A 13,144-nucleotide genomic window follows, 5' to 3' on the forward strand; every position below is an offset into this window, starting at 1 on the left:
CTGAAAAATATTGTAAACATAGCAGCAAACTGAAGTCCCATTTTTCTGGTCCAAATGTGCATAATCTGATTTCCCAGGGCTGTATAATTCCTTTTCCCCTCAAGAGCCTTGAGTGCAGGCCTAGAGGTCCTTCTAAAGTAGCTATTGAGTCAAGAACTTGTTGTTGTTGTTGTTCAGTTGTTAAGTCGTGTCCGACTCTTCGTGACCCCATGAACCATATCACGCCAGGCCTTCCTGTCTTTCACTGCCTCCTGGAGTTTGCTCAATTTCATGTTCATTGCTTCGGTGATGCTGTCTAACCATTTCATCCTCTGTCGTCCCCTTCTCCTTTTGCTTTCCATCTTTCCCAGCATCAGGGTCTTTTTCAAAGACTCCTCTCTTCACATTAGGTGGCCAAAGTATCTGAGCTTGAATTTCAGTATCAATCCTTCAATGAGTAGTCAGGGTTGATTTCCTTTAGGATTGACTGGTTTGACCTTCTAGCAGTCCAAGGGACTCCTAAGAGCACCACAATTCAAAGGCATCAATTCTTCAGCATTCAGCCTTCCTTATGGTCCAGCTCTCACAGCCATACATTGCTACTGGAAAAACCATAGCTTTGATTATGCAGATCTTTGTTGGCAAAGTGATGTCTCTGCTTTTTAATGTGCTGTCTAGGTTTGCCATAGCTTTCCTCCCAAGGAGCAAGCGTCTTTTAATTTCATGGCTGCAGTCTCCATCTGTGGTGATCTTGGAGCCCAAATAAATAAAGTCTGTTACTGCTTCCATTTCTACCCCTTCTATTTGCCGGGAATTGATGGGCCCAGATGCCATGATCTTAGTGTTTTTAATGTTGAGTTTCAAGCCAGCTTTTGCACTCTCCTCTTTCACCCTCATCAAGAGGCTCTTTAGTTCTCCACTTTCTGCCATTAGGGTGGTATCGTCTGCATATCTGAGGTTGTTGATATTTCTCCCTGCAATCTTAATTCCAGCTTGTGATTCTTCTAGCCTGGCATTTCTCATGATGTACTCTGCATATAAGTTAAATAAGCAGGGTGACAGTATACAGCCTTGTCGTACTCCTTTCCCTATTTTGAACCAATCGGTTGTTCCATGACCGGTTCTAACTATTGCTTCTTGGCCCGCATACAGATTTCTCAGGAGGCAGTAAGGTGGTCTGGTACCCCCATCTCTTTAAGAATTTGCCGCAGTTTGTTGTGATCCGCACAATCAAAGGCTTTTGCATAGTCAATGAAGCAGAAGTAGATGTTTTTCTGGAACTCTCGTGCTTTCTCCATGATCCAGTGAATGTTGGCAATTTGATCTCTATTCCTCTACCTCTTCGAAACCCAACTTGTATATCCAGTAGTTCTCGGTTCACATACTGCTGAAGTCTAGTTTGTAGGATTTTGAGCATAACCTTGCTAGCATGTGAAATGACTTCAATTGTGCGGTAGTTTGAGCATTCTTTGGCATTGCCTTTCTTTGGAATTGGAACATAAACTGACCTTTTCCAATCCTATTATATACATGGAAAAATCCAAATAATTGAATATAAATTATAATTAAACCAAGTCAGAATTACTGTTCTGGTCCTACTCACTTTGGTGTCCTGGTCCCATCTAGTTTTTCACTAGAATCTAGTCAAAGTCTGCTCACTGAGTTTTATATAGGAACTTATATAGCCCAAACATGTTTTAAATTTCTAGTAGATTTATCAATATAATTGTACATGTTTTTTCCTTCTTTGTGTTAGATTAATGCAGGGTTGGGCTTTATAACATTTTGGGGAGAAAATTTATATAGTTAATGCACTTAGAAATTGAGAAAGTCAGCTGATATGTACAATTTTTTTCTACTGAAATGTGTGCATTAAAACTATAGTTGTGAAGCAGACCATAGCCTTACACATTTTATTATACTTGATTTTGACATAAATTGCTAAGATAAATAAGATGCAAAGGGAAAACAAATTACCAGTTGATATGGGGGAAAACATTTTAATCATGGCATTTTTAGTGTCACATCTGTCATAATATAAACTTATAGAATGAGGAAAAATCAATTCTGTATATGTAGATTAGGGTGACAATGAAGCACTTAGAATCTTAGCTGAAATAAGCTTCCTGTTTCTATGGGAACCATAGTTCACAAATGTTCTATGCAAGAGCTGTAACTGAAATGTATATATGGGGTATTGTTTTAAATATGAACCCAATCTGTAGCTTTCAATCATTTTTCTTTATTTAATACAAGGCAAATATTTGAAATCAAAATGTTTGTGAGCCTATTTATATTAGAAACTAGATAGGAAAAAACATCCTTTCTCTGCCCACATGGGATAGATTTTCTAGCCAATGAACTTCTAACTGTATGTGATTTACAATCTGCATGTTTTCTTTCCCTTTTTAACTGTCAGTTGTAATTAATACTGCCATGAGGAGCTTCTTTTTCTGCAAAATAAATTAGTACAGGCCTGCACAACATACGGCCTGCAGGCCACTTGCAGCCCGCCAAAAGATTTCATGTGGTCCGCATCGCTCGTGAGCGCGATGTCCGAAAATGCAGTATGTGTTTTTTTTTTAAATAAAGTTTCTGTGATGAACTGTCGCAGGGGTGATTTCTGGGAAATAACCAATCAGCACTCAGCCTGTGAGCGCTGACACGTTATGACAGTGACGAGGGCGGCAAAATTACTCAGTGAAGCAGTGAAACTCTAACTGATGAACATTTGGAAGATATTTTGAAAACATCGATTTCAAACATGATTCCAGAGTACGATAAAGTGATTGCTGACAAGAAGTATAATACATCCCATTAACGAAATGTAAACGGTAAGAAAACCTTAAAAATATATTCAAACTTACCAAAGTAATATTTTTTTTCTTAAATAAAAAGTGTAATAATTGAAATTTCCTTTTTTTATAATATGGTTTATTTTATTTGCAAAATAGTTTAATCATTAATTATACTATAATAATTATAGTACAATTAATGATTAAACTATTTTGCAAATAAAAAACATTATCTCATTATTATAACTTTACTTGGAAAGTGAGGCACTAAAAACCTATTTGTGGCCCAAAGAAGTTTAGCCTATTTAATTTTGGCCTTTACCTACTGCCAAGTTGTGCAGGTCTGGATTAGTAGCTGTTGAGAATCTTCTCCTTCATGACAATCTAATTCAAGTTGGATGTCTTCAGGTGAACTCTGATTGCTAGGCTGCACTAAACTTGGCAAGTCATAGGTAAAGATCAGTCTGTTTCAATTCCTATCATTTTCACAAGTGTTCATTCAAAATCTGTTTCATTACTGCATTAAAAAAGGAAAACGTATTTTTTAAATATGTGTTTTAATTTTTTTCTCAAAAAATACATACTTTTACTAGAGAGGTGCATCAGATTCAGTTGAATCTGAAAGTGGTTTAGACTGTTGGCCTCAGTGTGTGAGGTCACAAGACTGTGTGCTATTTTGCTTCAGAGTATTGTAGAAAGGAAGGAAGGAAGGAGGAGGAGGCTGAGTTCAAAGAAGAGGCAAGTATGCTGGTAAGTATCACCTAATTCTGTCCAAATCTCAAAATGTTATTTGAGATTTTATTTTATTTATCAAATTTACATACTGCCCATCTCACTATACAAGTGACTCTAGGCAGCTTACACATAAAAAATGATAAAAATAATAAAAAAATCTTTACCAAATAGACACACACAGGGTTAAAAAATGAGGGAAGCGTCATCAAACCACCAACCACCCCCAGTGCTGCGAGCCCCCATTAGATCCCCAATGGAATCCTTTCCCTTTTTTAAAAAATCAAAATGTCAAAAATCCCAGGTCCAAAATCCTACAATTATTTTTCTGAAACTGGACAGGCCTCATTTCTTTCGAACCATATTGTTGCTGCCAAAATTCATTCCACTGTGTTTAAACACCTATTTCAAGCTTTTGGAGCTGTTGGTTAATAGAAGCAGAAACTCTGGATTTCCAAATCTTACTTCTTACTCAAGCCTTGAAACAAATTGGACACCCTGTGATTTGGTGATTTGGATTGTTTTCTGAATTGGATGCAAACCAAATCCTGTGTTCAATCTACAAGTCTAATTTTTATTCTTAAAATAAGACTTATTTGAAATGCGTTTGCATAGGATCATGAATCTGTGAAATGTATCATAACATTCAGAGAATGTGAAATCTTCAGGCCAACTTTGTTCCAATCCTACATGGGCTTAAGAGGTCAGAAAAGGCCAATTGATCTCCAACTCCACAGTTTGACACAGGCTGCAAGATGGCTATATAGCAGAAGGGTACCTGCAAATAGTTAAATCACAACTATTTAAAAATATTGTAGGAGATGTTGCAATGCTCTCTCTTCTGAAAAACAGACCAGCCTGATTATTTGCACATGCAATGCTTCTTCATTGTGATCTCTGTGATTGATACATGGGCTATGTGCCTAGGCAATGCCTATGAAATCTTTTAGAATTTAGAGAATTCATTGCAGAAATCCTTATATGCATATCATACATGATTAGACATGGCACATCCTCAGTTCATGATTACTTGCCGCAGAGATCCCACATTTGTCCCATGAGCTCATAATTCTCCTTTTTCTTTCATCTGTTTGTTTATTATGTTTTATATTTGTCTTTTTACTGCCTTTTGGGTGGCTTTCACTGCCTGAAGTGCATAAGACATTATTTGCCACTCTCCCTTGGCTTCCTCTCCCTTAAAAGCCCCACAAGGGCAAGCATTTGCAAAAGCAAACCACCCATCTCAGACAAACACAGTCTTTGCCTTTTCTGCTTGGGGAAGGTCACACAGCACATACTTAGAAGAACTGCCAAGCATACACTATACTTAAAAGTCTCCTCACAGATGTTCATTACAAGCCAGTTTTTAGGAGAAAGCTCTTCAGGTGGCAGACTCTGAAACTTCAGGTTCCTGTGTCTTCCTCCAAACTCCTGCTATGGCCCTGAAGTTACTTGGGGACTCTCTTATCTCTTCTTGGGTAAGCTCAGCCTCCACACCTCTTGTGGGAAATCCTCAGGTCTCTGCTGGCATTAAGAATATTGTTCAATAAATGGTCATAGCCTTCTAAAAAGTCAGCACTATTCACTCCCAATCAGGGCAAAACAAAGAAAAAAAATAAAAATAAAAAGCCCTGTCACCTCCTAAGTCCAACTGTTTCAAGTCCTTCTCCATATCAGCCTTCTCATCTCCATTACTACCAGTTCCCCCATCACTGGGCTCATTGATTCAGATCATCGAACTTCATGTATGTAGTATGTATGTGTGTATGTTTTATTAAAGAATTGTTTACAAAGTTAAAAAGATTAACACAAAACAATATAAAGGAAGAGTTAGAAAAGAGAAAAGAAAAAAAATGTTAAAGCAATAAAGAAAGAAAAAATGGAAAAACAGAAAGATAGATTAAAGAAGCAGTTTCCAATCTTCTTCACAGTAGTTATAAACATATGTAAAACCATATCTCCACTTCAAAATTATATAACATAGTTCCCTTCTCCCCATATTCTGCCCTTATTAATCCGTAAATTCTTCAGTTCCTCTTCAAATCCAGAACTCAGTTTTGTAGGTAGAGAATTTGTAATAGGTCTATTTTAAGGACTTTTTCTCCAAGCCCTCCTGGTGCACAGCAAGATAACTGGGAGCAAGACCCTTCCCACCTCCATCTCAAAATCAAGATTGAACCTTATCACTTTGCAACTGCTCTGCATTCATAGAACACCGCTTGCTGATTTCCATTGGTTCTGTGTCTCTTTCAGGATTGATCATTGGGGTCTCATGGCATCAAACTTATGGTGTACAATTTGGGGGCAGCCCAAGGTATATTGATGCAGATCACTACACATACTGGAAGCCTAAGATAACATACTGGCCTTCCTCCCATACTCTTCTTGCTTTCCTCTGCCTAGACACCATAATTTTCTGACTATGATAACTGATTTCAGAACAAACCCATAACTGGCAACTTACTATGGTGCTGCTTTTACATTCCCAGAACATTTTTGCCTAGAACATTTCTGCCCTTCAGGATTATCCTTAAAGTAGATCTAGCCCTGTATGGTCCCTTACTCTATGATTGATGACTTTTCCATAGTAAGCTTCAGATGCTCCTGGTCCTCCGAAGAGTATGAGTGTTGTTGATCAGAAGATCTGCCAGTTTGCCATTTCTTAAGTTTCTGGTTGATCTTTCAGAAGGCAATGATTGCAACTCCAGTGCCTCCTCCATTCAGTCAGAAATGTTATTTCCATTAAACTCTCATCATTCCAAAGCTCAGGTTGGAGATCAAGCACCTTGCTTTTCTTCTGAATGGCTCCATTCCTACAGTGAGCAATTTTGTTGGTCTAAAACTTTAGCAACCATCACAACTCTGGAGGGCTAGTGCAAGACACCACTGCTTTTTAAAACTTAATTCCTATGCTCTCAATCTTGTTGAAGACAGAAAGAGTTTCTTGGGTTAAGCCAGTTGTGAACCTCTGCTGATATGTAGTCCCTGAATGCAGGGTTGAGTTCCTAGAGAGTAAATATTTATAGCTATACATGGGCCAAAATCTGATGTGACCACAGTGTGATCTTGATGACTGTTGATCTTCCCCTCCTACAACAGGCGATAGGGTTTGCAGGGTGATTTTCCAAAATGGTTTCTACTATGCCCACTTTAATCTATCTATATGCCTATAGTGCTCTACCCCCATCCTTTTGTTCATTTTATACTGGATGGTTTTGTTTACCAGTTTTACCATTTGGTCTTGCCATAGCCCCTAGATTTTTTTTCTAAGAATATGGCATCTATGACAGCATATCTTTACCTTCAAGGTATCTCATTATTTCTTCGTCTGGATGACTGGCTTTTAGTTACATCACAGTTCTGAGATTTCTCACCACAGTGTCCAGGGATACTTCCTTTATGTGACCTCTGAGAGGTCTTCCCTTTTTTCCACACAGTTCATTGGGGCAATAGTCAGTGCTAACAAAGGGGCTGCTGTATTCCTACTGCCATGGCTATATGCACTTTCATGCACAGGATTTTTCCCCCAGTAGAAGTGAAAGCCCATATCATCTTCTCAGTATTGAACCATATGGCAACTCTGACCTTGGCCATTCACATGGGATGTGCTCCTTAAAGGCTTGATATCTCCCACTCCCTCCCACCTCCAGTTTGAATCTCAGATGGCCCCACTAGCTTTCTCCACTAGTGGCTGATTGAGACAATCTCAGTGGGGATGATATTTTCATACCTTCTCTAATGCAGTCCTTACCACCAGTGTATCTATATACTGGTGTGGAGCTTACCTCTCATTTCTTCTCACCCAAGGTGCTTTGGTTTATACTAGAGGCATTGTGACATTTCAACAAAGTAGAACTCTTGGGAGTTTGGAGGACATTCTAAGCATTCAGGGGCTTTCTTGAAGGTTGCCCTATCCTGAATTTATTGGACAATGCTAGGTTGTATGTTACATAAGTGAAATGGCATAAGGTCTATCCGTCTTTTATATAATACCTTAAAATATGCATTAGCGTGTACTGTGCTCAGTATTTCTCCTAACAATCTATATGCCTAGAAATGACAGTGTGTCCTCACTGACTAGTTCGGGCATACTTGGTTGACTATTCATGAATGGAGACATCATAACTCAGCTAAGGCTCTTGTAAATTCCTGTTGGGGCAATCTGAAGATCAATCTTTGGATTCAGTTAATGCGTAAGTTTCTGAAGCATGGGAGGAATATTCTCTAGACAACAGCTTCTTGTTCTCTTGAAACTATACCTGTACTATACCTTTTACTACATATTCTGATTTTGACCAGAATCCTACTCAATTATGAGTCACAGATGCAGTGAAGAAAAACTTATGATTAAAGTTGCCCCCAGACACCAGCACTAATTCTCTCTGGAACTAGGTGCATTTACAGGAAATCTAGGAGTTGTCTTAAATATATAAAATTTCTTTATTTTAGGGTTTTTTTGTTTGTTTTTTGGTGCTTTCGAGTCAGTGTTGACTCCTGGTGACTGCCTGGACAAGTCCCTGCAGTTTTCTTGGCAAGATTTCAGAAGTGGTTTGCCCTTGTCTCCTTCCTAGGACTGAGAGAAAGTGACTGGCCCAAGGTTACCCAGCTGGCTTTGTGCCTAAGGCAGGACTAGAACTCACAGTCTCCTGGTTTCTAGCTGGGTGCCTTTACCACTACACCAAATAGGCTCTGTTTATTTTAGTTTCAACAACCTAAATGAGATGAAGAGCAGCTTCCACCAAGCTAAAGAGTCCAGTGGTATATACAGGCATAATGTAGGGTTAAATCTTGGATTTCTTTCTGCTGCCCTTAATGTTGCAAAGGACTGGTAGCTTGTTCAATATGGCCACCTGCATTGTGTTTTCGTAATGGACTTCTCTTTTCCCAGTCTTCCTTTCTGCTGCCTTGATAATGTCATCCCTGACACCTCTCTGTAAAAAGAGTTCTTTGAGTGATCATCTATAAAGTTATACAACTCTCCCTCCTACCTTGGTTGATGGTAGATGATCTCAATTTTCTCATTTCTGCTGTCCCAATTTCAGGAACCAAGAAGGTTTAGCACGAGGAGGTTATGCGTGGAGGGCATGATTCCCACAAAAATTCGGTAAACTATAGAAATTTGTAAACGGCCTTTCCATGGGTTCATAATTCATTTGCTGAAGTCACATATGTTCACACAAAAAACTCCAGTTACAGGGAAGTAACTATTTTGTGTCCACTGAATAGTAGATACTATTAATTTCAGTTGTATTATTCTCATATCTAAGTATATTCAAGTTTGTGTATGAATATATCTTAGTTAAAACTTAATGTTCAGAAAACTGGCATAAAGAATTTTGCTGTAGAAAACACCAATATTCACTCTATTAAAGATTCTTTTTCAGAATAATAGCTTTCTGAGACCTTCAGAAGTACTCTTATAATCTTATAAGACATCAGGTTGATTTTTTTTTTTAAAAAAAGCCTCACTTTGACTGTTCACTTTTATTTCAGTCACCATAGAAACTGACGTTATTTTTGCCTTTGGAATCTTCATGTATTTCAGTATCTGGACATGTGTTCAAAGATGGGAAGTCTGTGAAATCCCAATTAAATGATGTTGCCATATGTACAGCTGGCAGGATATGAAGATGTTATGAAATGACAAAAATGAACTTCTGAAAAGAAACAAATATTGCCCTCTTCTCTCTGTTTTGCAGTGTGGCCATTCATTTTCTTTTTTCTTTTTCTTTTCTTTTCTTTTTTTCATGGCTAAGGCATGAAAGCTGGGCAATAATCTGTGATGATCAGCCTATACAAAATTTAGTGCAGTACAAGAATGGGGGCGCGGGGGGGGGGGAATCCATTATGGGTAGAATTGCTGATGTTCCAGTTTCATCTTTTCTATTCAACTTTTTCTTTGCCTCCTAGGATAAAGAGCTGTCATAAATATTACATGTTCAGGTTTTTCCTTGTCCAGTAGCACTCCCCTCAGTCCTTCATCTTGCAGCATGTCATACAGCCCCAAATCTGCACTTTCCTGAAGTTAATTCTAAGAATTCACAGGGAGCTGCCCTAACCATTTCAATGGTGGGAAGACACCTTTGGTATAACATCAGTATCCCTCCAATAACAACCAAAGAACAGGAACAGATTAATTTGTCTTAAAAATGTAATTTAGGGGGGAAAAAGTAATTTTGTCAAGAAAATGTATACTCCTGCATGTGTATTTGCAATAGCATCCCCCCAAACTGAGAATGTATTTAAACAATTCACCTATACTATACTTGGTTTTAGACATAGCTTTATGGATGCCAGTTTTGGAACATATGAATGAATTTAAATTGGTCAGAGATTCTAGTCAAGTTTTTTAAAGCACAAACAGATAGGATTGATTGAGAACTTGTTGTTAAAGAATGACGGATGACAAACAGTAGGACATCTACCACTTTCAGGAAACACTTCTTCAGGGAATAGTTATAGTAGATAAGACATTAAAAGCTTCTGTTGAGACTAATACTGTTGGCTATTTTTGTTGTAAGCAGTTAGAAGGTTAGAGGATCTACTGAGAGTTATTAACTGGGAAAGGTTCTCTTAAGCAACAGAAACAGTTCCTAAACATACACAATTTAGGCACAATTAAGCTACCTTAATTTAATATTTAAAAAATAATGCCTTATTCCCCTTTTCATAAATATTTATCCCAGGTTTTGTTACAATTCTATTGGCTCTAGGAAAAAAAAATTCAATAATGCCATCAATTTCTCAACTTTTGATTAGAGAAAAGACATTGACTAATTTTAATGCTAGTTGGAAGCCTCTTTTGGACTTTTTGCAAGAAACAGAAAAAAAATGAAATTATGATATATGGATTTGATGATTAGTAAAATTAATAGATTATAGAAAAATGGATGTTAAGTTGTAAGAGTAAGAGTTTAATGTATGTTTTACTTATATCTGCTGTAAAAAAAGTTGGAAGTCATTTTTTTTGTGTATTTCTGTTTCTTTTTCTGCATTTCTACTTTTCTTCCTTCTCATTCTTCTTTCTTCTATTCTTTTTCTTGATTATTAGTTCTTGTTAGTTTTTAATAAAGTTATTATAAAAAAGTTCTCAACTTTTGAGGTTCTAAAATATTAAGGGGAGTAATTTACATAGCAATAGTTGAAAGATTTTTTAGTTAAGAATATTAGATTGTTATTCTGTAAAACCAAGCCCCATAGTTTCAGTAGAACAAAAAAATAGGAATGGGGGGGGGTAATCCCCAGAGTTTTGTTAAATTGTGGTGTACTTCCATTGTTTCATTCTCCCTGCAGGCTGAGCTCATGGGGGAACTAGAATATTCAGGGCAGGGTGCTTAAAAGCTGGTTCCAGTCAAGCCAATAACGCAACTGCATCCAGGAGGATCTTGCAGCAGATTTTGGCTTACACCAAAGTTCTTAACTTTATCTTCTCAGAAAAATGCATAAAAGTGCATAAGTTAATAAACATAGCTACTCAAATGTAGTTATCAAAATAACAAATATGTAATATAGCAACATATGTGCCTCTTTAGTAATCCATTAAATCAGTAACAAAACAATATCCTTTTTTAGGATGTATAATTTTACATAGTGGGATTTATTGAAATTAATAAACACTTATGGAATCTAGAGGCCAGGAATTACTTTGTTGCCATCAGTACTGAATTTAAAGCTAAATTTCAGTTAGAAGTTAGTGAAAATAAAATTGTAATATTGTTCCCCATCCAAGTTCAGAGAACCCAGATTAAGAACCCCTGGTTTAGATAAAACAGAAATAGTCAAAATGTTGGCATCACAGAGCACTGCAGAAAAGTTGTCTGGATTGTTCTGATCTAGAAAATGAGTTGTTACTTCAACAAGTTCTATTGACCCTCTTTGCAATCATGTTCAGCTATAAACCAAGGTTCATAAACTTCAGGAGTTGGAATCATATCACATTCTAAACTGAAACTATACAAATAATATTGCAGTTCAGAATAATATAAAGTCTTACTGTAGTGTAAGATGTGAATCCAATATCTGTAGTCATAAAGATTAGTCTACTGAGGCGTAAAATATTCCCCATATTTGCTATTTCATACAAAGATGTATTTCCTAGGCTGGGGTTCTTCATACGTCATAACACATTTGGAGAGCATAAGATTATGAAGAATTATAAAGGCAGTCTGAAAAGGGAAGAATGTGTTTGCTGCTTCCAGATTAAGATCCATAGGAACATCTAGTTTCTTTTTCAACTAAGTTTCATTTATTTAAATTCCAGCAACATTTTTAGTCTATAGACAGTAAGAATACATAAGGTTCTTTCTTTAACAGTATTGTGTCAAAGAAAGCACATTAAGTAAGATTTCATTGTAGGAAACAATGTTATAAAAAGAATTTTGCCATAAATCAATTTTTAAATGGGAAGCAAATACTTCAGTAAGGTATTATGATAAAAGAGAACTGCTTGATTTAACATGCTAAGGAAAAACAATGCTGTAGCAGAAATCAGAACGTTTAGCGTTATTTACTTATCTTTTGGTATGTCTACTCAGAAATAAGTCACACACATTTGGATTAATTTCCAAATACATTGGATCATCATTCCTGATTAAATTCTCTGTTTTGACAAAAGCTAAAAAATAATCTTGCTCATCAAAATGAACAAACAAAACCTATGAGTTGTAAACAATGTGTAGAATAAACTCATTAAGACATATGCAGTAGTTTTTCAGCAAATGATGTGTTAGACAGAAAATGGATGGCTTGTGAGTGGGGTCTCTTTAAATTTATCTCAGTCTTTGACTAATAAGTTACCACTTTGTTTTGCTGACTCATGCATTATAACCAATCCTTTATTAAAGAAAAGCTGTTAACAAAAATTCATTAGTGCTTGAAGAGATACATGAAGCTCACAAGGCAAGTACAGTGTAAATGTTATTTACACACACATTCAGAGAGAGAGAGAGAGAGAGAGAGGAAAAAAAAAATACTGATCCGCAAGTAAAAAATCATCACACTGACTGAACTGTTTGTTCTCCCCACCTCCCGCCCCCTGCAATAGGAAATATCTCTTTAAGAAATACCAATTGCTCAGCCAAGCCTCTGGCAAAAGAAACCAAAAGAAAAACCCTTCCTGCCTCCCAGCTGCTGATGATTAAAAAGAGAATTTGGGCCAAGCAGTTACATGGCTGAACAAGCAGCTTGCTTGCCTGAGTGCTGACGGTGGAAGTAGGCTGGCAGCGCATCAGCTGGTGAAAGGACAGAAAGGGGAAGCAGACGTGTGATCTAGGGAGGGGAGAGGCTGCTAGAATAATCTCTTCCAGGATACAGAAGTTACCAGGACAGAAACAGAAAACAAGTAATTATTTCGATAGGGTTGCCAGGATGTAAAAGCCTCTTTCTCTGGAACAGCTCCCTAGCTACCTCCTTGGAATGGGATTTAGCCACTGCTTCTTTAGTTACCTGACTTGGACAGGATAGATCCAGATTACTACAGTACTAGATAGCAGCAAAATGAGAGAGGCAACTCAGCTCTTGGAGCTTGTTTCAGCCTGGTCCTAGGCTCTGCACTCATTCAGTGCTATCTTATAGCAGCTGAATGCACCCACTAAGCTAAAATGCATCTTGCTGGTGTGTTGCTTAGTGTGCTGTACAAA

The sequence above is a fragment of the Python bivittatus genome, unplaced genomic scaffold, assembly GCF_059951505.1.
Source record: "Python bivittatus isolate LINGU-HERP-01145 unplaced genomic scaffold, Pbiv_v1 ctg000020_np1212, whole genome shotgun sequence".
In the NCBI taxonomy this organism is placed as follows: Eukaryota; Metazoa; Chordata; class Lepidosauria; order Squamata; family Pythonidae; genus Python; species Python bivittatus.